Raw genomic sequence first — 22,814 nt, 5'->3', positions numbered from 1 at the left:
TACACGACATCTTTCCCATCTCGGTTTTTCTGTGCCAGGCTTTCCTCTCCCCCTCCAGTTCCCTCCCTCCTCCCTCCCCCCAGCTTCTACTTTCTGTACTCTAAAAGTATTTTTGCAGCTTTGGTGCATCCATTTATCATTAATCATTGTTATTCTTTTCAATGAGTGGCAGTCAAGAACTTCAGATCTTTTAATTTAGTTGCTTCCAAGTATGAAAATCAAACCACATACAGGAAGAATAATGATGCATCCGGTAGAATACGAGGGCATCTTGCACTTGCAAAATCCTTTAAAATGTAGGCAATTTTCTTTACATGCACCATTACAATAAACCTCACAATTTTCTAAAGCCAAATATATGATCTATACAAACAAATGCTTTTTTTTTAATATGAAAACATGACTTTATACATCATAGTGTATGATACACACTTCAAACACTTTAAAATCAAAGCTTGATAGACCCCAAGACTTTTTCTATAGTACATAAGTAGTAGTATATAAAACAATTATTACTACATGCTAAAACAGATTTCCACAGTCTTTTAATTAAGCACAATATATAATATATATATATATGTATATACTGTATATAGATTTGTTCAGATTAATAAGTGGACTGAGCACACACACCCAGCATAATACACTCCAGTAACTGCCTAACAACTGTGAATTTACTGACATTAATTTTTTAAAATCTGACAGAGCTGCAGAAAATAACATTTTAACTGTTCCTAATAAACATAAGCGAGTAGGAAAACTTTTTTTCAGAGGTAGAGGTTTTATTGCGTAAAACACTGGATAAAACTGTACTGCTTCAAAGACATTTTTATTCTAACAGCAGAAAGAAAACAGTCATTGCTGAAAAAAACAACTTTTAATACTTCTATACCAGAATAAAGTTCTGTCAACTGATGTATTATAATAATAAATAATGACCAAGAATAAACTTTAAATACAAAGTTTTCTAATTGTTACAAGCATAGCAACAAAATCCTCTACTCTATTGATCTCAGATTTCCTCCAAGATAGACATTTTTCTTTGTGTAGGAATGTAGACAGTATTATGACCAGTATCACAGACTACAGAAGTTACAGAGAAAAAACTTGACATGTTTAGATATGAGAAGCATGATGATATTCAGAAACTGACAATGCATCACTGCTGCTGTCACTTGTTTGTATTACAAGTTACAAATGTTCTGGAAAAAAGGTCTATGTCAGAGGGGAAAATAGGGACAGTAGCACCGGACCAAATGGAATCAACACACACATCACAAAGAACGGGAGATGTTTCCAGTGTCACAAACAGAATTATTGCCTGTCGTATCTGAAAATGCTCAGAAGACACAAAAGAATACTGAAAGAGCTCAAAAAGTGCAAGAAATGGAATGTGTGGGGGGGGAGAGGGGGATTTTTTTGTTGGGTTTTTTTTTGTTTTTTTTTCTTTTTTGCTAAGATACTGAAGGCGGCGCAAACACACAAAAGCAAGCGACTGACACAGTCACCAAACACAGTAGTGCAGTTAAAATCCTAAAGCTTACTACAGTCAGAAAGTTTCAATAACATTTCAATCCTTCCTCTAGGATCATAGAAACAGTTGCATTAAGTTTATCAACTCGATTTAAGTAAGGCAGTGAGAACTATACTAGAAAAACAAGAAAAAGCAGCTTGCTCTGTGCCAGATGGGTCCAAGTTACACAGTGACCTCATTTAAACTGAGACTTCAGTTGGATGACATCCTTTCCGACAGCATATGCAAACCGTATTCCTTATTAGCCTGAGATTTTTTTTCCAGTCTCAGGGTAGCGCTAAGAATTTTATTTACATTGATTGCAGTTTAGTATTTTTTGTAAACTGCTTTAGGCAGAGCTGAAGTTTTAAGGCCCTGGGGTTTTACTCTGTGCTCCCAGCCTGCAAAGAAATATTGACTTTTTTTTTAAAGTCTAGATGATTTTCTTTTAGAAGAAGTTAATACTTCTATACCATCATAATAAACAGCACCGATTTTGCTTCTATCAAAGGAAGTACATTAAAAGGCTAAATTTTTATGCCATTCAAGCGGATTTAAGAATAAACCTTTAACTATTATTCTTATTTTTTTTAATTATGTGTTTCATTATAGTCTCTCAAAAGCTTCCTATGTGGCAAAGAACATAATAAATTTGGAGGATCCAATCAGTAGAAAAGCTAAAATCTGCAAAAATATAGAACACATTTGTTTTACAAAAACAAAGAAATATCAGCTAAAACACTTCTCTTCATTAGAGACAAAGAGCAGGATGTTTGGATTCATATTTTAGGTCAAGCTACTTCATAAGAGCTTGCTCCAGAAGAAACTCCTGCACTATGTCTGTAACACTTATAAAACCTAGCAAATGAAAACTAATCATGACTGGGGAATCCTTCATTCAAGTAAAGAGAACAGAAAAGAAAGAAGACAAGAAGAACAGAAAGAAGAAAGAAAATGAAAAAAGAAAAAAACAACCCTCTATTTAATAAAAACTGTTTGTCACCAGCACCTTCTCTAGATAAGGCTGACTAGTTTCACTAAACAATATTTTTATATATTGTACTTCTACTCTTATAGCAACCTACTTCTTCATCAACAAGGCAAAAAAAAAAAAAAGAATAAAAGCATTTCCCTCAATACTGCAAGTTGATCTAAAAAAATGGAATTACACCACAAATCTGCAATAACTCATTGGTCTGCAGATCCTTTCTAACCATTGATTCATTTGGCTGTATATTTTTTTTTAAAAAAAACTGAAAATGTAATATCACAATCCTTTTCAATATAGGTCAGTACTGACCCTAGCTTATGGGCCGTCTAAGATTTCTCCTATAGTGCAGTTGCAACACCACTTGAATTGATTTTCTCTGCAATGACAGCTCCAGTCAGACTGGCACCATGGCAGTCTACCAACACATCTCATTACTATGCTAGGCAAATGACAGCAGCTGGTGTCATATTATAAAGGTGTTTTCAACAATGAAAACACAGCCCCTCAATCTTCAAGGCAACACTAAATCATTTAGACGGTATCATTTTTCTGTTAAGAGCATTATTTTTGGACAAAGACCACTTTAAAGTTTGAAATTGCCCTGCTTTTTAAATAACTAACGACCTCCTAACATTTTAAAATCACTTTATTATCCCACCTACATTGTTTGGAAGTACTTGTTGCCAGGTAACAGTTTAGCAGCCATTTTCAAGGGCTGGGATTTTTTTTCTTTTCTTTTTTTTTTTGTAATATATATAATTTTAAATGTTTTAAACATCCTGTACATGTCTGGGAGTTTGTACATGATTCTTTTCCTTGGAACGCAGTTAGCAAACTCTTACTCAAATGCATATCTAAAAACTGTGTAAAATAATATTGCAATATACAGATTGATTTGTTCAGCTGCATTACTCTTGGGCCTTGCTGCCCTCCTCCGTTAGCTCTGCTGAGCTCCCAGGTTTGACAGCTGCAGGTTCCTCTAAATTCCCAGAAGCCTCGGAGTCAACTCTGGAGCGCTTGAACCTGCGATCTGGATACTGGCTGTTGTCAAAAGGCATGCGATGGACACAAAGAACATGGGTCTTCAGATTTCCCTTCTGAGAGGCACTGTATGGGCAGTATCTGCACTGGAAAGGCCTGTGACCTGTATGACAGACAAAAGGCTGGTTAGTTTTTTCTGATATTTACATTTTTACTGCAAGCTAGTTCACTACAAAGTATAACAAAGAAACACAGCTAGAAGAAACTGCTGCGTGCCTTCAGCAACAGGAAGAAATTCACGGTGCTTTTGATGAGACCTATTCATAAAAACTGCATCTTTAAAAACTCATCTCTTGGGACAGTTATAAAAATACTACAGCCATTCCCTTACCCTCAAGTAGCACAATAGTAAATCATCTGCTCTGTGTTCCAAATTAAATCCTTGTAAATAAAGTTTAACCATGTAATGGACTAAATTCTTTTCTATTTGTTGATTATCTTTTGTTTAATTGAACAACAATGCAAGAATGACAATGTGCAGATCCTAGTCAAGTGCAGATACTTTATCTTTGGGCAGGATTCAGAGTATGTTTCATTTTAATGGCAGAGATTTCTTTTTTAAATTGAAATAAATAACGGGGTCGAGATAACCAAGGCCTTAAGCCTGTAAACACTTATGCACATATGTAACTTTACTCACATGAGTAGTCCCACAGAAATTAAGTTATACACATATGTAAGAAATTACTGGACTGAGGCCAAAGATTATCATCAGGTTAAGAATAAAATGCCCAAACTAATTTGGACAACGCACAAGACTAGATTCTAGCATTTGTATATGAAATAGTGACCAAACAGCAAAATGAAGGTAAACTAAAGCACTTTTCAGTGAGTTTTCCTACACAGCCTGCATTATTTTTCAGCTTATTGTGACTTTGAATGTTGGTGTTGTATCTGGCTTTGGAGGTTATGTTTCAGCAATCACATTTCAATCTATGCTGGGAAGTTGTTGATGTGTTTTACTGGAACTTTATGAGCTTTGTCTCTCAAATTAACTTAAACCAGGACCATCTGAGGTCAAATGTGCTTAGCTTGCTTTAATTTGCTCAAATAAATGAATAAATAAATGTGCCAGACCATCTACATAAAGTCAGGGCAAGTGAAAAACAATACGCAATATCCAGATTTCAAGATCTGTTTTTTTCCCTTTCCTGTTTCTATGTTATATGCTATGCTTGCATGAGAAGGAATAAGCTATTTCAAGTTTGAAACACTGCTGTCCTACCCAAGGTAGGAAGGAGCCATTATAACCTACCTCCAGCTGTACCTCTGAGCTGTGACCAGCAGCCACCGGCATACTATATGTTTTGACATGAATTTTACCTATCTAAATGGAAGTCAGGTATGCTGATCATTTGTTACTCCTACTAGAAAGGTGGTTCTGAACTGACAGCTGGTTTTATCCTGGTGGGTGTTCTGGAGCATCTGCTAATAAGAAAGCCCACTTCACAAATGAGATGTGAGCACAATTACTGCTTTGGCCTGCAAATAACCTGCTGTTTTCACTGGAAAACCTAGGAGATAGAACCTGAAGTCCGAGTCCATACAAAAGATTCTAGCTACTACGCAGGAGGACAGAGTTGTTGAAGTCAGCACGCAGTCACTTACTCCATTATCTGAGGCATGCATCCTGTAGTAAGGATTAGAAGGTTTTGGTGTGGGGGAGGTTCCTGAAGAAATGGCATTAGTGTTAGGAGACCTTCCACACAAAATGATTTACCCAGGTAGCCGAAAGACTGCCTAAATGGGTCCCTAAAATATAGTGTGTTGGGCTGCCTATACATGTGCTCGGGGAGTGGGGTGGGAAGGGAGTATTTTAATTAGAGTGTTTCCCAGAGAACCTCTCTAAATAAAACACCACAGCATCATGTGTATTAAGTCCCCGCTTCCGGGTCCACCACCAAGCATGTGGGGGGGCCTCCCTGCACTCCTGTGGGACACTCCATCTGCCCCAGCATTGCAGTGACCATGAACTGTGCCTGGTACCTCGAGGTATGTAGAAAAAAATATTTAAGCTGTGTCTGTGGCCAAATCACTGATTCTCTGAATCAGCATTGCATCCTCAGATTCGGATTCAGCTGAATCGAATCAGGGACAGTGCTCCGAATCAATGAATCGAATCACTGTCCCGGATTCAAGTCAAATCCAAATCCGAATCAAATACGGCCCATTTTACACACCCTGATAGGTACCCTTGATTTCTACATACAGGTCAGTCGCATCATACACGCATTTAACTTGCGCGAATTCAACTATACTTGGGGGGGGCGGGGCTTGAGTCTGCACGCGGTGCTGCCGCTTACCTGGAGGCCCAGCCACCACCACACTGCCAGCGGTGACTGCCTCTGCCTCCAAAACCTCCTGCCACTGCCACGAAGCCATGCCCAGAGCTGTGTGGCTGGCTGCCGGGCAGCAGCAGCATGGTGGTGGCCGGGCAGCACGCAGCCATCCCCACCACCACCCTGCACTGTGCCGCTGCCACCGGCCGCACAGCTCTAGCACAGTTCCATGGCGGCAGCAGGAGGTTTTAGAGGCAGAGGCAGTCGCTGCTAGTCAAATCGCTGGCACGGTAATATGCGATTTGACTATACACGATTTTTGCCTTACGCGCTGACTTCAGAACGTAACCCCTACGTAAGATGCAACTGACCTGTATATTTCAGGGTGCACTTGCCGGAGGTTTTTCTGCTCCTTTCACAGGATAGAGAAGGGAATTCTTCCTAACCAATTGCCCAAGAAACGGAGATCAAATCCAGAAATTATTAGTATTGCTAAAGTCAAACTTCCAAGGGAAGTGGGAATAAAATTAAAAATATGTACAGTTACAGAGGCTAGAGTGGGTCAAGAATTTCTCTGAGAAATTTCAGCAAGAGGGCTTGAAGAATTAATCAAGTATAGGATAACAAGACTTGCCTAAAGCCTTTCATGATCACTTCTAAAAATCAAAAAAGCCATGTCAATAATGGGAGTATCACATTTTGAGCGTATCAATTTTGTACCTGCGTAAGATGTATTTGTGCACAGAAAATGGATACACTCACAGAATGAAGGAAAGCTGACTACGTTTTGGATGATAGGAAAACTCAGAAGAAAGGTTCAATAAAATTCCAAGGAATCACAATGAACTCTTCATGTCTCAGAGACAGTGAAATGTCTCACCTTGGAATGAGAAGTCAGTAACGTGTAAGTTTGATCTCTTTTGGCTAGGGTTGGTGGGGATTATGACATTTAAAATTATTTTGGTTTGTTCAACTGGTGACTTGTGCTGAGGAGCACTAAAGAATTATTTTAATATGAAGGTACAATCCATACCGAAAATCCTGGAACCTGTGCTTGCTGATAACAAGTAATGCTTTGCTATATATTGAACCTTTACTGAGATGGGTAACTATTATTACCCTTTGTTACAAATGAGGGAACTCAGCTACTGAGAGGCCAAGTGAATTCCTCAAGCTCATACCTTTGCCATCAGGAATAAAACCCATATCTCCTGACACCAGGTTCCTTGATATCACCAGAAGGCTATATTGTGTGCCCCTCAATAGAATTCTTGGTGAAAATGAGGTCATCCTATCTGGAATACAGGATTTTATAGACTGATAAAAGTGTGTATATAGAACTATTTATAGACTGATAAAAAGTGTGTATATAGAACTAAATCTTGCCATGGTAAAAAAAAAAGCCCATTAATATGTTGTAGTGAATTTATAATGTAGGCTATAACAGAAGCAGGGATGAAAGTTAAAATATAAGTGCAATGATTGACATATATTTATTAAAGCTAATTTGTTACAAAGAGTCTGGGGTCAACACAAGCGTCTGTATAAGAACATTTAAAATTGCATGATCTAATTTTATCAGAACGCGTCCAGAACCAAAGCCAATGTAGTAAGTAGGCTTATTGTCTTCAGTGAATTTGGATAAGACCCAGGCAGAACACTATTAACTGTACTGGAAGGAGGTTAGCTTTCTTTTTTGTAGCATATTTTCATTCATCTATTTACATTTAAACTGATTTCAAGTATTGGAAACAGACACTAGATTGTACTTTTGTAAGCTTAAATCTGTATACTACATAGAGAAACTATGAAAAAAAGATGATTATAATGTGTAGATAACTAGAAAGTTGGCAGTGTGGGCAGCCTCTTCATTTAGGTGTGAACAAGCTTTTGCCACACCCAGTCTAGGTGTAAGCAGCTTATTTTAAGCTGCCTAAACCTAGATGGGAAGCAATGTTTGCCACCTGAGATGAATAACTCAGGGACTGGGGAACTCGGGGCGGGGGCACACTGGCAGGTCCTGGGGTGGGGGGCAAGAGGAACATGGGAAGGAGAGCTAAAATAGCTTGATTAGGGTAGGGAGGTAGGAACAGCACAGCCTGGGGCTAGAGCAAGTTGCTGGGCTTTCCCAGCCCCATGCCTGTGCTGCAAACATATGTAGGCATCCTCTAGATCAGATTAACCCCTTCCTGGATTGGTTTAACTCTTTCATGATCTAAATTAATCTCGTGAACTAAGGCTTATACATACTCTTACATATTCAATATGTTGTTTTCTCCTTGTTCAGTATATGGCCCCATGTCTGTCTTAGCCCAAAACATAAGCCCAAAACATCACACCAGTCTCCATTCTCCCTTTTCCTTCTTTTGACTGAAATTTTCCAAAAAAAAAAAATCTCAGTTTGAAGCAGACTTCCACAGAAAATCTCAATCCAAATAGTTAAAGTTTGGCAAAATTATAAGTGAGTGAATATAGAAATTTTAATGGAAAATATTAGGCAGCCTTAATAGTAGGTGGTCCCACTTAGTATGGGATGTGAGTGGCCAATTCTTTGAGGAATTAGTCTGGCCATGAATGACAATCATTAAAATGTTAATATTAATTAATTCACTGGCACATTAAAACACATTTTAAACAAAGAATGCACAAAGCATGGAATAAGCAGTCCTTAATGTTTGTGAAAATAAAAACAAGCTAATTCCCCTCAGAACCACATTAATTCAAAATTCTGCAAGTAGATATGGAGGATGTTATGTATTAATTTAACAAAATTAAGTCATAAGACAATATAAAAGGAATCTATGTAGAAACATTTCTACATTGTCTTTTTTTCCCCTCCTACAATTTACTTTTTGAGGCCATCAGATTTTCACATCACTGCCATGTGAAAAGTAAGTACACAATAAGTTAATTTGTATTGTCACTATGCAGTACAATTGTGGTAAAGAGCACATTCATTTTTAATCCAGTATGAATAATATATAAATATGTATACAGAGGGAGGGTCAAAGGAAAGCAAGTGCTACATTGTTTACAGCAGAAGTAGTATAAAATCTAGAGATTATTCTTACTTGCAAAGATAACCGTATCTGCAATTTGCTTGTAACTAACGGATGAAGGAAAATGCCCATTTCTCTTGGGTATCCCATCTATTAATTACAGCTCAAAACTTGTCGTGGACAGCAAGTTCTTAAAATAACCCTTCCTAGATAAGTTGGCAATAAATTTATAACGTTTTCTCTGGTGGTTGTTGTTAGCTCCTTTCTTAGCAAGTTATAGTTCATATGTATTTTACCTTCTATATATCTTCCAATAAAATCATCTGAAAGCCCTTTTAAAACAAAGAACTCTTTCTGATGGTTCAGAGGAGAATGTGTAACGCATTGTGACACCGTGTGGAAGAATTAAGTGTAAGGTGGGCCGACATGGTGAGCAAATTATGGAGCAGCCTGATCATATATGAAGGAGAGGAAAGAGGGCAATACTGTTTGCAGCTCAAACAACTGGGCTTTGAAATAGTACACCCCAATATGTGAAGACCTCTTTTAACTCCTTGGACTGAAAGCAGAGATTGTAAAGTTATGAAGCTCCAGAAACAGTATGAAGTATCAAGTAAAGAAGAGAAAATGGGGGCTGGACTGAAAGAGTACCCAGGACTGTGAAAGGTGCACAGTGCACCTGTAATCAGTGATAGTGGGTACCGTCTGCATTTACTGAAGCTAGCAGAATTTGAAAGTACCCAGAACCTTGCAGAATCAGCCCTAAGAAAAGAGGTGAAAGGGAAATGAGCCAGACTCGAGCTGTCTCTGCCCTGATGAGAATACACAGCTTGAACAGGATAAACATCCATGTCACGAAAGAAAACTTCTCTCTGTAGCAACTGTAAAAAAGAATCCAGACTTCAAAAGTATTATTTAAAAATAAATAAATAAATACATAAATAGATCTTTCTTTGTTAATTTAGGCTTCCAGGAAAAAAAAGTTGTTTTTTTTTCTTTTCTTTCCTCTTCTTTAAAATTCAGGATCTGATATGCTGCTTTGTGACACATCACGTCAGCCTGCATCAGTCACATTGGATTAGGTTTCATAACATGGCATGACTGAGGCAGCCCAACATGGTGCATCAACTGAATGGATTTTGAAAATGTAGGTTTTGAGAAAGACACAGATCTCAAAGTATGTTTTTTATGGCCATTTAGGGGCAACACAATCTATAGCCGGAACTACGGGTTTAAAAAAATACATAGTCTGTTAGTGGGTTATTAGGGAATGAAATGTTTGCCAAACCCATTTTGCCTTGGCACATCTTTAAAAATCAAACTGTGCCACTGTAGCACATAAAACCTCAATGTCAACATCATGTCATTGGGTTACTTGCTGTACGCCATACACTGTTAAGTTAGTAATTTATTAACTTTGATATGGATTCATTATTTAAGATTTGCACAAAGGAATACACAAACATGTGTGTATGAGAGAGACATGAATGCTAAAATCTTTTTCATATAAAAAATATCATTTACATGGTCAAGCTGCATTAATTTTCCACTTCTAAAAATATTTGATCAGTATCCAAATTCTATAAAAATTTCCACCAAGAAACATCTTATTTTTGTGGTATTACCAGCACATATGTAGGGGTTTGCATTAAAATGTAAAAATGGGCATTGGATGAGTCACATGGATAAGATGAGGAATTTATTCCAGATTGTTAAAAGTGTACTAATAGCAGCAAAATCATGGCTTTTTCCCAAAGCAGCAAGAAAACAGTAATTTGAAAGAAAAATGCCAATAATACATCACACACAAGCCGTCTGTTTTCCCCACTACACTACTTCTTATTATATTGCATATGTGTACATACATATACACACACAGACACGCACATATATGCATACACACAGACACATACACAATTTATTTATAAACTTAGTGAAAAGGCAGAAGAACAATAAAATGATGAATGGAAAACAAATGTTGTGCATTGTACTATAAATTATAATTAAATCCTGAGGAAAATATGTTTACTAAGTATAACATTCATTCCCTGAAAATGCAACAAGGCTGATGTTCATATGACAGACTGCCCTTACAGTTTCTCCTCAGATAGCCAATGGCTCTGAGACATTAGCATTATTATCAGGTGATACAGTAAGTCATTTTCATATTTTTTTTAATTCACTGTAATAATATGCTTTTAAGAGAAACTTGGAAACAAGTACCGTTAACTCTTTAAAAATAAATACATGGCAATTCTGGGAGACCGTGTTTAGTTTTATGTCAGAACATTATAACTCATTGGATGCTTGTTTTGTATTTATTTGTAAAAGTCTGAACAGACCAATTTTCCTCTAAGGAAAGAAGAATGGCTTGACTGAATAGAACTAAACACCTAGCCTTACTTTTGTCTTCTGAAACATAGATTTCCTGAGTGACCTCATATTCCTTATTTATTTTCTCTGTGCCTCAGCTTCCCAGCTGTGAAACACTGATGATCCCATGGATACTCTGGTGATGGAGCACACACACAAAGAGCTTTTAGAAGTAAAATTCTGAAATGAATATGGCCATAACTTAGTCTGTTTGTTGGAAGTAGAGTTGGATTTCTAACAGGAAAAGTGAGGTCCACTGTTAGAGCCATGTAAATGAACCAACTGAATCCCATGTAGGTACAGATAAATTCAAGCTAAAGTGAGTAAGCACTGGAGACAGCTTTCTAATTTTAAGAAATATACCTGAATATATGCCAAGAAAGAACACCAAGGAAGAAAAAAAAAAATCACTTTGCACTACGTTTCTAACCAGCCCAAATGTTGTAAGCTAGAAATAATTCCTTCCAAAAAGCAGCTAATTTTAAAGCTTTGGGACCTATACATGTGCAGAGAGGCTGCTCTGATATGCTGTAATTACAGCATGTTGGAGCAGACTCGATTAATTGAGTCTGCTGAAGTGTGGTAATTACTGCGCTCCAGCAGACTCCGGCATCTTGTGTATCACATCCTCGCGCTGCAAAATGGTGGTGGGGGCAATTTAACTAAAGCTTGTTTGACAAGTTTAGTTAAAGCACCTCCACTGCCATTTTTCAGTGTGGGGATGCTGATACAAGAGAAGCTCTGGGCGCTTTAATTAGAGCTACTCTAATTAAAGCGCATCCTTCCTCCCCACCCTGGAGCCTGTCCATAAACATCCAAAGAAAGCCCATATCTGAGCTAGAATTAAGGCACAGGGGACACAGGGGAATTTGCTCTCAGATGGTATATTCCCACAATGATGTGCATACATATGTTTTCTGCTTATCAGGACAATATTTCTGAATGACTCCATTTGACTGAATGGGATTCTTGTGACCATCAGCTTGGAAGCAAAAGTGTAATGTATCTCCCTGGCTCTTAAATTTTGGAATCTCAGAGGAACTACATGCCTGCTATGATTTTAAAGTGACAGACTCATAGAACAGAAACAAACATTTGAAAAGGAATATTTTCATTTAAATATTGGCTTGTGCATTTATTTTTTTTACTCACAAATATTCATAAAGGTTTCACTATCCACAGCAAACATCCTAAATATAGTATGTATTACCCAATAGACCAGAATGGCTCTAAAGCAGTCATTCTGTTGTGGTGCATAATAATAAGGACGGGAAAAATGCTGAATAAATGTATTTGTCCAATAGACAATAATGGCTCTGACTGAGCTATTCCACTTTATTGGTCTCACAATATGCATTTTATAAAACTCCCCAAATACCAGACAGATTAGAATGACTCCAATCAGCTTCATACCTGTAATAAAAGTTTTCAAAAAAATTCTGAATATTTATATACAGGCCCTGGAACAACTCAGAAGGTCTTTTGGGTAAACAAAAATATTCAAGTGAAATGTATACTTTTTTATTAAGTTACAACAAAGAAATTACATTTTAAAAACTTACATTCCATGTTGAACAAAACAGCTTTTCAAATTAAAAGAGCTGTTTGTGATTCCAAATAATTGTCAGCATACATGTATAGACAAGTAGAAGGAAGTGTGTTTTGGAAATGAAAGAAAAAGTTTTCACCTGCTGAGACTCAAGGCAGGATTCTAGACTTTTTCTGCACACTTAATGGCACAATAACTCTGTTAAACACCATTTGAACTGAGTACCCTGTACTGTTATAAGCCAGGGACAGACAATACTCATAATACAGTTTAAGTGATCAGAAACTGGTTTAAACCTGTAACAAAACAGACATGCAGTGCACATAAATCAGTTTGAAAATGGCTGAAACTGGTTTGAGATAAACCTGTTTGAATGTAGTATCAGACTTAACTGATTTGGGTCAACCCGGTTCATGCAATGTCTGTCCCAGACCCCTTGCTGGTTTAAGATAAACCAGACTCTCCCATCATCCCAACATGCTCTCTGGGCTGGACTGGGCAGGGCTCTCTGCTCCACAGCAGGGCTGTCCCCTTCCCTCTGCTCCCTCACTGGAGCTCTGGCAGAGACTGCAGACACAGCAGGGTCTGCTTGGCTTCCCCCTGCTCTACCCACTTCCCCTCCCTTGCTGCTCACTACTGAAGCAGGGATCCCCACTTCCTTCCTCCCTCCCATCTCCCACAGCATGGACCCCAGCCCCATGGACCCTAGGCATGTGATTTTCTAGCTAATGCTGAGAGGTGTCTGTGTGTGTGCATCTGCAATTTCACTGGGACAGGCAAACAGAACAGTGACCTCTTAGGGCTTTTTGGAGCTAATCAAGAGGTCAGCCTGTAAGCTGTTTAAGAAGAGTTTGAACTAATGGACAGAGGAAATTGTTTTGCTGATGGGGTGATAAACGCTGTTATCATCCTCCTGCTGGCTTGCTTGCCTGTCAGTTTGCTGCAGACAGTATAAAGAAGCAGGGAGGGAGACTGAAAGCTCCATATCATCAGCAGATACATGCACTGCACACCCACCCTTGCCTTAGAGTGCTAGCAGGGGTCTGGGGTCTGGCAATACTCACCCCTTGAGCAGCCAGCAGGGAAAAGCCTGGGATAGTATAGGCAGACCTCCCTAATTAGAGGTCGTGCTGGGGCCTGGCCATGCCTCCCTCAGCTCAGCACTGCACAAGGGAAGGGAGGGCTGGTCTAGTGGCCCCCAGCTTCTAGCCTGAGCCACTGCAGACATATGCCTGCATTTTCTCAGTCCAGAGGGGATGTCTGTGCAGTTACAAACTGGTTCAGCCTAGCCAGGTTAGACTAACCTGCAAAGATTGAATCAGGGTATAGATGTCTATAGCCTGTACAGGCAAGATCATGCAGATAAACAGGGTGGAGGCATAGCTCTCTATGTCAAGGACAGCCACACATCCCTGCAAATTGACATTGGCACCCAGGAATGATGACTGAAGTCTCTCTGGGTTAAAATACATGGTGAACATGGAACAGGGGACATCATGGTATGAGTCTACTACAGACTTCCTAACCAGAAACAAGAGCTGGACCAGGAATTCACCAGGGAACTGGCTGAGGCTGCATGCTCTCGGTGCATGGTTGTCATGGGAGACTTTAATTACCCGGACATCTCATGGGAAGAGCACTCGGCCAAATCCAATCAGTCACAAAGCTTCCTCACATGTGTGGATAAGCTCTACCTGACTCAAGAAGTCTATGGGCTGACAAGAAGTAAAGCATTGCTGGACCTGGTACTGGTCAAAGGGGATGACCTAATCAGTGACCTAAGAATCAATGGAAAGCTGGGTGATAGTGACCATGAGCTGATCACCTTTACTATCCATCACAAAGCTGGCAAGTCAGTCAAAAATACAGAAGTCCTCGACTTCAGGAAAGCTGACTTTGACAAGCTCAGGGGGCTCATTGTTGAGGCCCTAAGGGATCATGACTCAACAGGAAGGAGTCCAAGAGGAGTTGTTACTCCTCAAGGGAGAGATCCTGACAGCACAAGGGATGGCCATCCCATCTCGGAGGAAGGGTAGCAAAAGGGCACAGCAATCCCCTTGGCTCAGCAGGGAACTTGAGGACCACTTACGCCTCAAAAGAGGCTTATAAAGGCTGGAAGGCTGGAATTACCACCAAGGAGGAGTACTTAGCACTGGTCTGTACCTGCAGGGAGCGGATCAGGAAAGCCAAGGCTGCAACCAAGCTCTATCTAGCTTTAAAGCAAAATAAAATGGCAATTATATTTTATAAAATGAAATAAGTCTCTGAGGAAAAGCAAGGGCAACATTGGACCCCTGCTAAACCAAAAGGGAGAGCTGATAACCGACACCCAGGAAAAGGCCAATTTGCTTAATGGGTACTTCGCGTTGGTCCTTCATCAGCCCAATGGGACCGCAATACCTAGCAAGATGTGGGATAGCCAGGGTGAGGGCATATTTATACCTAGCATCGGTGTTGATCTAGTAAAGGATCACCTTGAGAGGCTGGATACCTTCAAGTCAGCTGGTCCTGACAGATTACACCCTAGAATACTGAAGGAGCTGGCAGGTGTCATAGCCCAACCATTGGCAAAAATATTCAAAAACTCGTGGTGCTCAGGTGAAGTACCTGAAGACTGGAAGAAGGTCAATGTGGTACCCATCTTCAAGAAAGGGAGGAAAGTAGATCCCTGGAATTACAGGCCAATCAGCTTGACCTCAATCCCCAGTAAGATTCTGGAGAAAATTATCAAGGAGATCCTTTTGGATAACCTGGTTTAGGGCAACATCCTAAGGGATAGCCAGCATGGGTTTGTCGTGGTTAGGTCTTGCCTCACCAATCTCATCTCCTTCTATGACCAGGTGACCTATCACCTGGACAAGGGGAAGAGATTGACGTCATATATCTGGATTTAAAAAAAGCCTTTGATCTGGTGTCCCACGACCTCCTCATGGAAAAATTAGCCAGCTGTGGCCTCGGCTACACCACAGTCCAATGGCCTGGGAAAACGGCTCCAAGATTGGACCCAGAGAGTAGTGGTCGATGATAGCTAATCATTATGGCCGCTCCATGACCAGTGGCGTCCCCCAAGGCTTTGTTCTTCTCCTTAACATCTTTATCAATGATGTGGACACTGGTGTCAGAAGTGCACTGGCTTAGTTCATCGATGACACTAAACTTTGTGGCCACACCTGAGGACAGGCTAGTGATCCAGGCTGACTTGCATAAAATTAGTAAGTGGGCGGATATAAACCTGATGACATTTAATACTGATAAATGTAAGGTACTCCACCTTGGGGGAAAGAACCCACAGCATACTTATAGGCTTGGCAGTGCTACACTTGCTAGCACCATGAAAGAGACTTGGGGGTCATGACTGACCACAACATGAACATGAGCCACCAATGCGATATCGCAGCTGGTAAAGAAAACAAAACTCTGGATGTTTCTCGAGTAAATCTCAGGATGTCATCCTCCCACTGTACTCGGCCACGGTGAGGTTACAGCTGAAGTACTGCATCCAATTCTGAGCTCCACAATTCAAGAAGGATGTCGAGAAGCTTGAGAGAGTCCAGAGGAAAGTCAAGCACATGATCAGAGGGCAAAAGAATAGACCTTATGGAGAGAGGCTGAGAGCCATGGGACTCTTCAGCCTGGAAAAGTGCAGGCTCAGGGGGGACCTGGTGGCTGCTTATAAGTATATAAAGGGGTGTACATCAGCATCTGGGAGAACATCTGTTAACCAGAGCACCCCAAGGAAAAACAAGGAGCAATGGTCATAAACTCCTCCAAGACCATTTTAGGCTGGACCTAAGAAAAAATATCTTTACTGTCTGAGCCCCCAAGACCTGAAATAGAATCCCTCCAGAAGTGATGCAGGCACTTACTCTGGACTTATTCAAGAAATGCTTGGATGCTTATCTTGCTGGGATCCTTTGACCCCAGCTGACTTCTTGCCCCTGGCGCAGGGGGCTGGACTTGATGATCTTTGAGGTCCCTCCGGTCCTAATGTCTATGAGATCTATGAAATCTATTAAATCAGTTCAAGCTCAGGCTTTTTGAATGTCTCCCCTTAGCCATAAGGGCTCAAGCCTGCAGATACTCCTGAGAATAACCTAAGGTGCTACCCAGGGTAAAGATCCTGATCCATGATTAGTTTTAAAGATGTGTTTAATATTGATGAGCTCTTTTGAGAAAAGATGCTTTACAAATTTGAGGTCTAAACTTAGTAGTATACGCTTGCATGGATTCAGGGTTCAAAAAAACTCTAATACCAAATTAGCCAGAGGGGAAATCCTCAGAATGGCCACAAGAGTGAGAGGGCCACAGCAGGCACATTTGTGTTATATCTTCTCAGTTCTGCAGAGTGCTGCTCAAGCAGCATGCTGTGTCTACACAGACAAGCTAACAGAACAAAGCTGCTGGACAGTATGGATACCATTGACAGTAGTAGGAAAACAAGGAACAGAAGAACTAGCTAGTTTTTATTTTGTTTACGAAGGGATACATTTGAAATCTACACTTGGAGAACCAGATGATACCTACCACTTCTTGTTCTCAAAATTAAATCAAGGATGTAATCTGTTAATAGTTTAGGATCTCAAACAGACCTTGAAGCTAATTTGACCGTTGAAAAACGAGGTTCATTTCACTAAAAATATGGAATTTAAAACAATTCAATCCTTATTTTAGGAGAGTGCTCTTAAAAGTCACTGTTTATAAAGAGAAATGAAAAGCAAATTCCATAAGTGTTCTGTATATTCACATTTTAAACAATTAATCAAATCAGTCACTAAATCATAAGAAACATCAATAATTTTAATATTTTGTTAGTTTCATTGTATAATAAATTCACACTTAAAAGTAAATGAGAAAATACAGAGGGATTTTTACACTGTACTGAATAATGTAAATTATTAGAAAATAAGAAATACCTGGATTAAAGCACCTTTGATTAAAAGAAGTCTGTATATCTGAAATAAGCTTATTTCTTGAAATGATCACTTGACTCTTGATAACATAACTGGAATACCTGGATAACTTAAATAATGTTTAAATTATTTTTTTAACCAAGGAGGCTTTTTTTTAATGGGAACATCTGATTTCATATTCTTGAGGGGGAAATTAGTTCACTCCATTTAGAAAAAGAACAGCTACAATTTGATATGCAGGATTATGGCTACAAGCTTGAAGTACATTCTCATCTTTCTAGAATTTCTGCCAAGTGCAAATTAAATACTATATTTTCTTGAATATAAGACAAAGTCCCCCACCCCGCCTTAATTAGCGGGGGGGGAAACTTCTTGTCTTACAAGGAAGCCGCTTTAAATACATTGTCTAATGTTAAACTGCTGCCAAAAGTAGCATGTGCTCAATAATGGAAACCAACTACAAAATTGATTAAATGCAGCCAACACTGAGCATAACTATAAAATGCATTGCCCACATTGAACAAACATAAGATTAGTACAGTCCATCTGACTAAGACATATGGTACTGCCCATTACATTCAGTCCACTTTGGTGCCAACTCTTTTTCAAGTCATGGTAAGCTACTACATTGAATACATTTGTATTTTCTCTTCAATTCCACAGCTGAGCTGTGCCCTTCTTTCCCATTTCCAAGGATGTCTGTTTTTTCACCAGCCTTAAAACATCATCAAAATTGGCCCCAAACAGTTCTCCCAGAAGCCTTCTGTCACCCTCTCTCTCAGTCTGTCACATATGATTAGTACGGGCCCACCCTCCATGAAGTGGACCCGGACCAGGTTACCCTGCATATAAAATTTTGGAGGATCCTGGGGCTCATGACATGAATACCCAGTTTCAGTCATGAATTGGGGGCTAATTGACACATGGATCCTTTTTGGGAGTGGTATCTGGAGTACACACACATACTGAGCAGTGCTGAGATGTAGGGTCAGCATGGCTTGAAACACTGTTGACACTGCTAGAGCCCAGCCCAATGAAATATATGGTCAATCATGAGTCTTTTGGCTTTGAATTAATATAATGTATAGTTTGCACAAGATATATAAGTAGATACAAAAGTGCTGCTTAAAAATGTGTTTATGGAGTACCTGTGCTAAAACTTTCTATCAAAACCAGAAAAATGCATCAGAACTGGATTAACTAAATTACTACAGGCATGTTTTTTTCAAAGTCAGTGTTTTCATGTTTGTCCCTCATTTTCATGTGCTCAAGAAGAGGAGGGTCTGACACTAAGGGAGGGGGAGAAGTGACTGCAGGAGGAAGAAGTTGGGAGGTGGGGTAGAGGGCAAGGGGGCCACCTGATTCCCCACCCCCTCCACCAAATTTATTTTCTCTGATGTAGCAGTGGAAGGGGGGCTAAGGCAAACCTCCAATAATTAGATTCTATACCTTGAAAATTGTAACAAATTTATACATTTTCTATATATAGAATTTAATTATTGGGGGTCATCTTATATTTGAGTAAATATGGTATTGTATGATATGCTGAGCAAGAAAAAAATACCACCCCAGGGTTTCCTTTTCTTAAAGTTTTAAATATTTTGAACTGCCTCTACTGGCATGGTGCAACGAAGCACTATCATATGCATGAAGCACTGCACCATTTTGTTTTTTGACACAACACAATGAGTTACAAGAAGCGTGCTGCAACGTGTTCTAAATGAAGTTAGTGAAAATCTTGTTTTCAGCTGTGTTCAGATTGTTAGAGCATCCTTTGTGCCAGGCTTTCATTAGTTTAAGTAAATATAATTGTTCAAATTTATTTTGGTTAATAAATATAACTAGAGGACCGAGTTTTATCAAGGGCATGACGTAGCTGTTCTGGACACGAGGCCACTCCTGACTGTGGTTAGAAAGGCAACTGTCACACTTCCTCAGTTATAAACTACAATGGCTCGGCAAAAAATAAACCTGCTCACACTCTAATAGGCTATAAACAGACATCACCAAATGACACAGATCAGCTGTGCCAGGATGTGTCACTCATTGTAACAGATGTTGCCTGTGGTCCCACAGGGTTGGGCACCTGCTTTTGCCAGGAGTGGTAGGGATTCAATCTGGTACAACAATACTTGGGGCACACCTCTGCAAACAGGGTGGGTAACCCAGGCAAGCACTCCTGGGAATTCAGAGGCCGAATCCTGCAGGAAAATTCCCAGGATGCACAGAATCAGGCCCTTGAAGCCCTAGGAGTGCCTGCCAGACAGGGAAATCAAGGGCAACTCCAGCCTAGTTGCACTCTCCCTCCTTAAAACGGATGTTTGCCACAACTGAGTGCTACAGATTAATATTACCTTTTTTTGCAGCCACAAATTCAGGCTTTTGTGGCACAACAAAGGGCATAGACATCTATTTGATTTTGCTTTGTGTCCCCACAAAAAATCTTTATGGTGCCCCAAAGGTGACACCTGTTTGCAGCCATAGGAATTTTCACTCTTATTAAAGGCCAGGAGGAATAGATGTACCATGCAGTATCCTTAAAGATTTACAGAACAGGAATAAATTCCAAAGGCAAGGGGCTCATAATGATTATTTTTCACCAACTTCACTGTCTTGAATGTCTAAGTAGATGGTAGCTAAGGAAACATTTCTAGGAAATCAGGCACCTTCACACATATGGTGTCTGAAAAGCATTCATTGCACCTGATCTTATTTTAAGCCACCTACACCTAGACTGAAAGCGGGCATGTGCAGCAGTTTGTTTCTCTCAAGAGTATTGTGTACAGTAATTTCACACTTCTAGGAGCCATGCAAGGAAATCTGTGCAAGTAAGTCAGGGTGGGACGGTGGGCATGTATGATAGCGGTGGGCTAGGATTTCTGTGGAGGGGGATGGTAGATCCAAGAGGGGGAGGGGGAGGTTGCCCGGGTAGAGGGGGGTTGGAGGGGCTAAGAATATTCCAGTCAGTGTTGGGGAGTGGGTATTGTGCATACCCTAGGCTGGGGGCTGTGCTGCAAATGTGTGCAGGCATTTGTGAGATCAGGTTCCCCCTTTCCTAAATTGGGTTAACCCAATCTTAATCTAAGTGCACTTAGGGCACATCTACACGTCACCCTACGGTGACATAGCTACACTTAGGGCACATCTACACATCACCCTACAGTGACAAGCTACATCGCCATACTGTGCGCTACGGTGATATAGTGAAAACCTGTGTCTACACACGATTGCTAGCTACATTGCTATAGCGGTGCGCTCCCTGGGTATAGTGCATTGCTACTGAGATGTAGTAGCGAAAATTACCTGTGTGTCACCACCCATAATGTGCCATGCTTTAGTACTTCCAAAAGGCGTATGGCGACATGTAGATGCACCCTTACTGAGGTACCATGCCGATCATTACTGGAAGTAACTTTAGTGGAAAAAATGGAGTTACTGTCTTGCAAACCTGCAAGCTTAGGTACGATACCTGTCAGTTTTTACATGTCAACAAATACATATTTTTACTTGGGCTAGCATTACACATTCTATCTTTGACTCACATCACTGATGTTCAGTTCTGAGGAAACGTTTCCCCGATATTGATCCCTTAACCAAACTGCCTCCCATTTTCTGAATGCATATATCCCCCCCCCCACCAAAAAGAGCATTTTCCACTTCCTGTTTCCTTGAGTACACTCTGAGTAGTTCAGTGAACTTTTAATAATTCAAGGAACAATTAGCTCTTCAAGTATGAAACACTGCTTTAATTATGTGTGCCTAGGATTTCTGGAATAAGTCCTGAACTTTTGGGATACAAGATTGTTGTAACAGCTCACAGAATTATAGAAGTGACTACTGGATAAGGCCGATCCAAGTATCTTGTTTTCTACAGCATATTCCTGTATCCTTTATTCATAGACATAGTGGGGATTTCTCTTCCCTGTCAACCACTGGCTTGAGTTTATTTTGTTTAATTACAAACCCTTAAACTCATCTCTCAAAAAAATCTGATAACTACCTTTCAACTGCCCAGCTACAAGTTTAAATCAATACAGTTATACCAATTTATACCCAGTAAGGAACTGGCTCAGCAGATGTATCTAGGTAAAGATTAGAAATGTCTCCTTAAGGCCCTGATTCCACAGATAACTTACATTTGAATTTAATAGAGGGAATATGTACATGCTGGAGTGTTTGCTGAACTGGGGCCTTAAAATGTAATAATTGTTTTGCGCGTATATGATGTCCCTTAAGATAAACATGTTCTCCTTTAATTTTAGTTGTTGCTTTGTTATGTAAGTTAGGTAATTTAGATGGTATTTTGTCACATTATAACTTGTCATGTAATGGATGATGCTTTATCTACAGTGACATGCTAGAAAAGAGTCTCAGGAAAAGGAAAGCACTCTTAAGTAAATAAATATCCAACTCACTAAACACCAATATTTCAAATTATCTGGGGATAACTCACTACCCACTCATCATTCCACTAAAAAAAATTACTACTGTTTATAGGGGTTTGTGTTTGTAGTTTGCAGAACATATTTTTATCAGTATGATGGCATTACATTTTATCACTGATGCTACATCGCATTAATAACATAAGTACATTTCTGAATGAGTGTGTGTATACATTAATATATTTAGTGAATGCAGCTATAACATATACTTTCTGCATTTGTATATAAAATATATTTTTATCATACCTGATTCAACAAATCTTATTTAAAGGATAATTTGAGCATTAACTTTTCAGGGTTTCTCTCTATAAAAGTACTGTTAATGTTGTCACACAAAAAGTGCCTTTTTATTAAGTCACAAAAGAAATTCGTCCTCCTTTGCTCTCTCTTTTCTGTAAAAGCCTCTCTAAAATGAAAGGTGTCAGACTTTGCTTTTTCTTCTTGGCATGATCCAGAATGTATGGCTGAGGAATGACAGATGTCTGCAACCAGCTGCAATGAAGCATGCTAAAGTTTCAGTCTAATCCACTTATTTCACTGCAGTCACGTAAACCAAAACAAATGGGCAGTGCCTTACATTATAAAAACACAGCGGCATTACTTTGTTGCATAATGTAGCTGATACGCCATCTTTTTATCATTTTTCCTACTGCAGAAAGAATTCACCTCTTTATTAAAAACATTCCCTGAAAGTTCTCCCATTCTGCTCTCCTCTAT

At 39.6% G+C, this 22,814-nt stretch overlaps 1 protein-coding gene across 1 annotated transcript in view; it reads right to left on the bottom strand.

Moving 5' to 3' along the window:
• Nucleotides 1-628: 628 nt before the first annotated feature.
• The window catches only part of ZNF536 (zinc finger protein 536), a 458,794-nt gene continuing 436,608 nt past the window's right edge, over nucleotides 629-22,814 (bottom strand). The window contains exon 7 of the mRNA XM_025216582.1: nucleotides 629-3,648. The gene's annotated coding sequence lies outside the window, so the exon portion shown is untranslated. The remainder of the gene's footprint in view (nucleotides 3,649-22,814) is intronic.

This window comes from Alligator sinensis, unplaced genomic scaffold (genome assembly GCF_000455745.1).
Source record: "Alligator sinensis unplaced genomic scaffold, ASM45574v1 scaffold170_1, whole genome shotgun sequence".
NCBI classification, from domain to species: Eukaryota; Metazoa; Chordata; order Crocodylia; family Alligatoridae; genus Alligator; species Alligator sinensis.
Note: the sequence above shows the minus strand (reverse complement) of the source record. Positions and strands in the feature narration are given on the sequence as shown.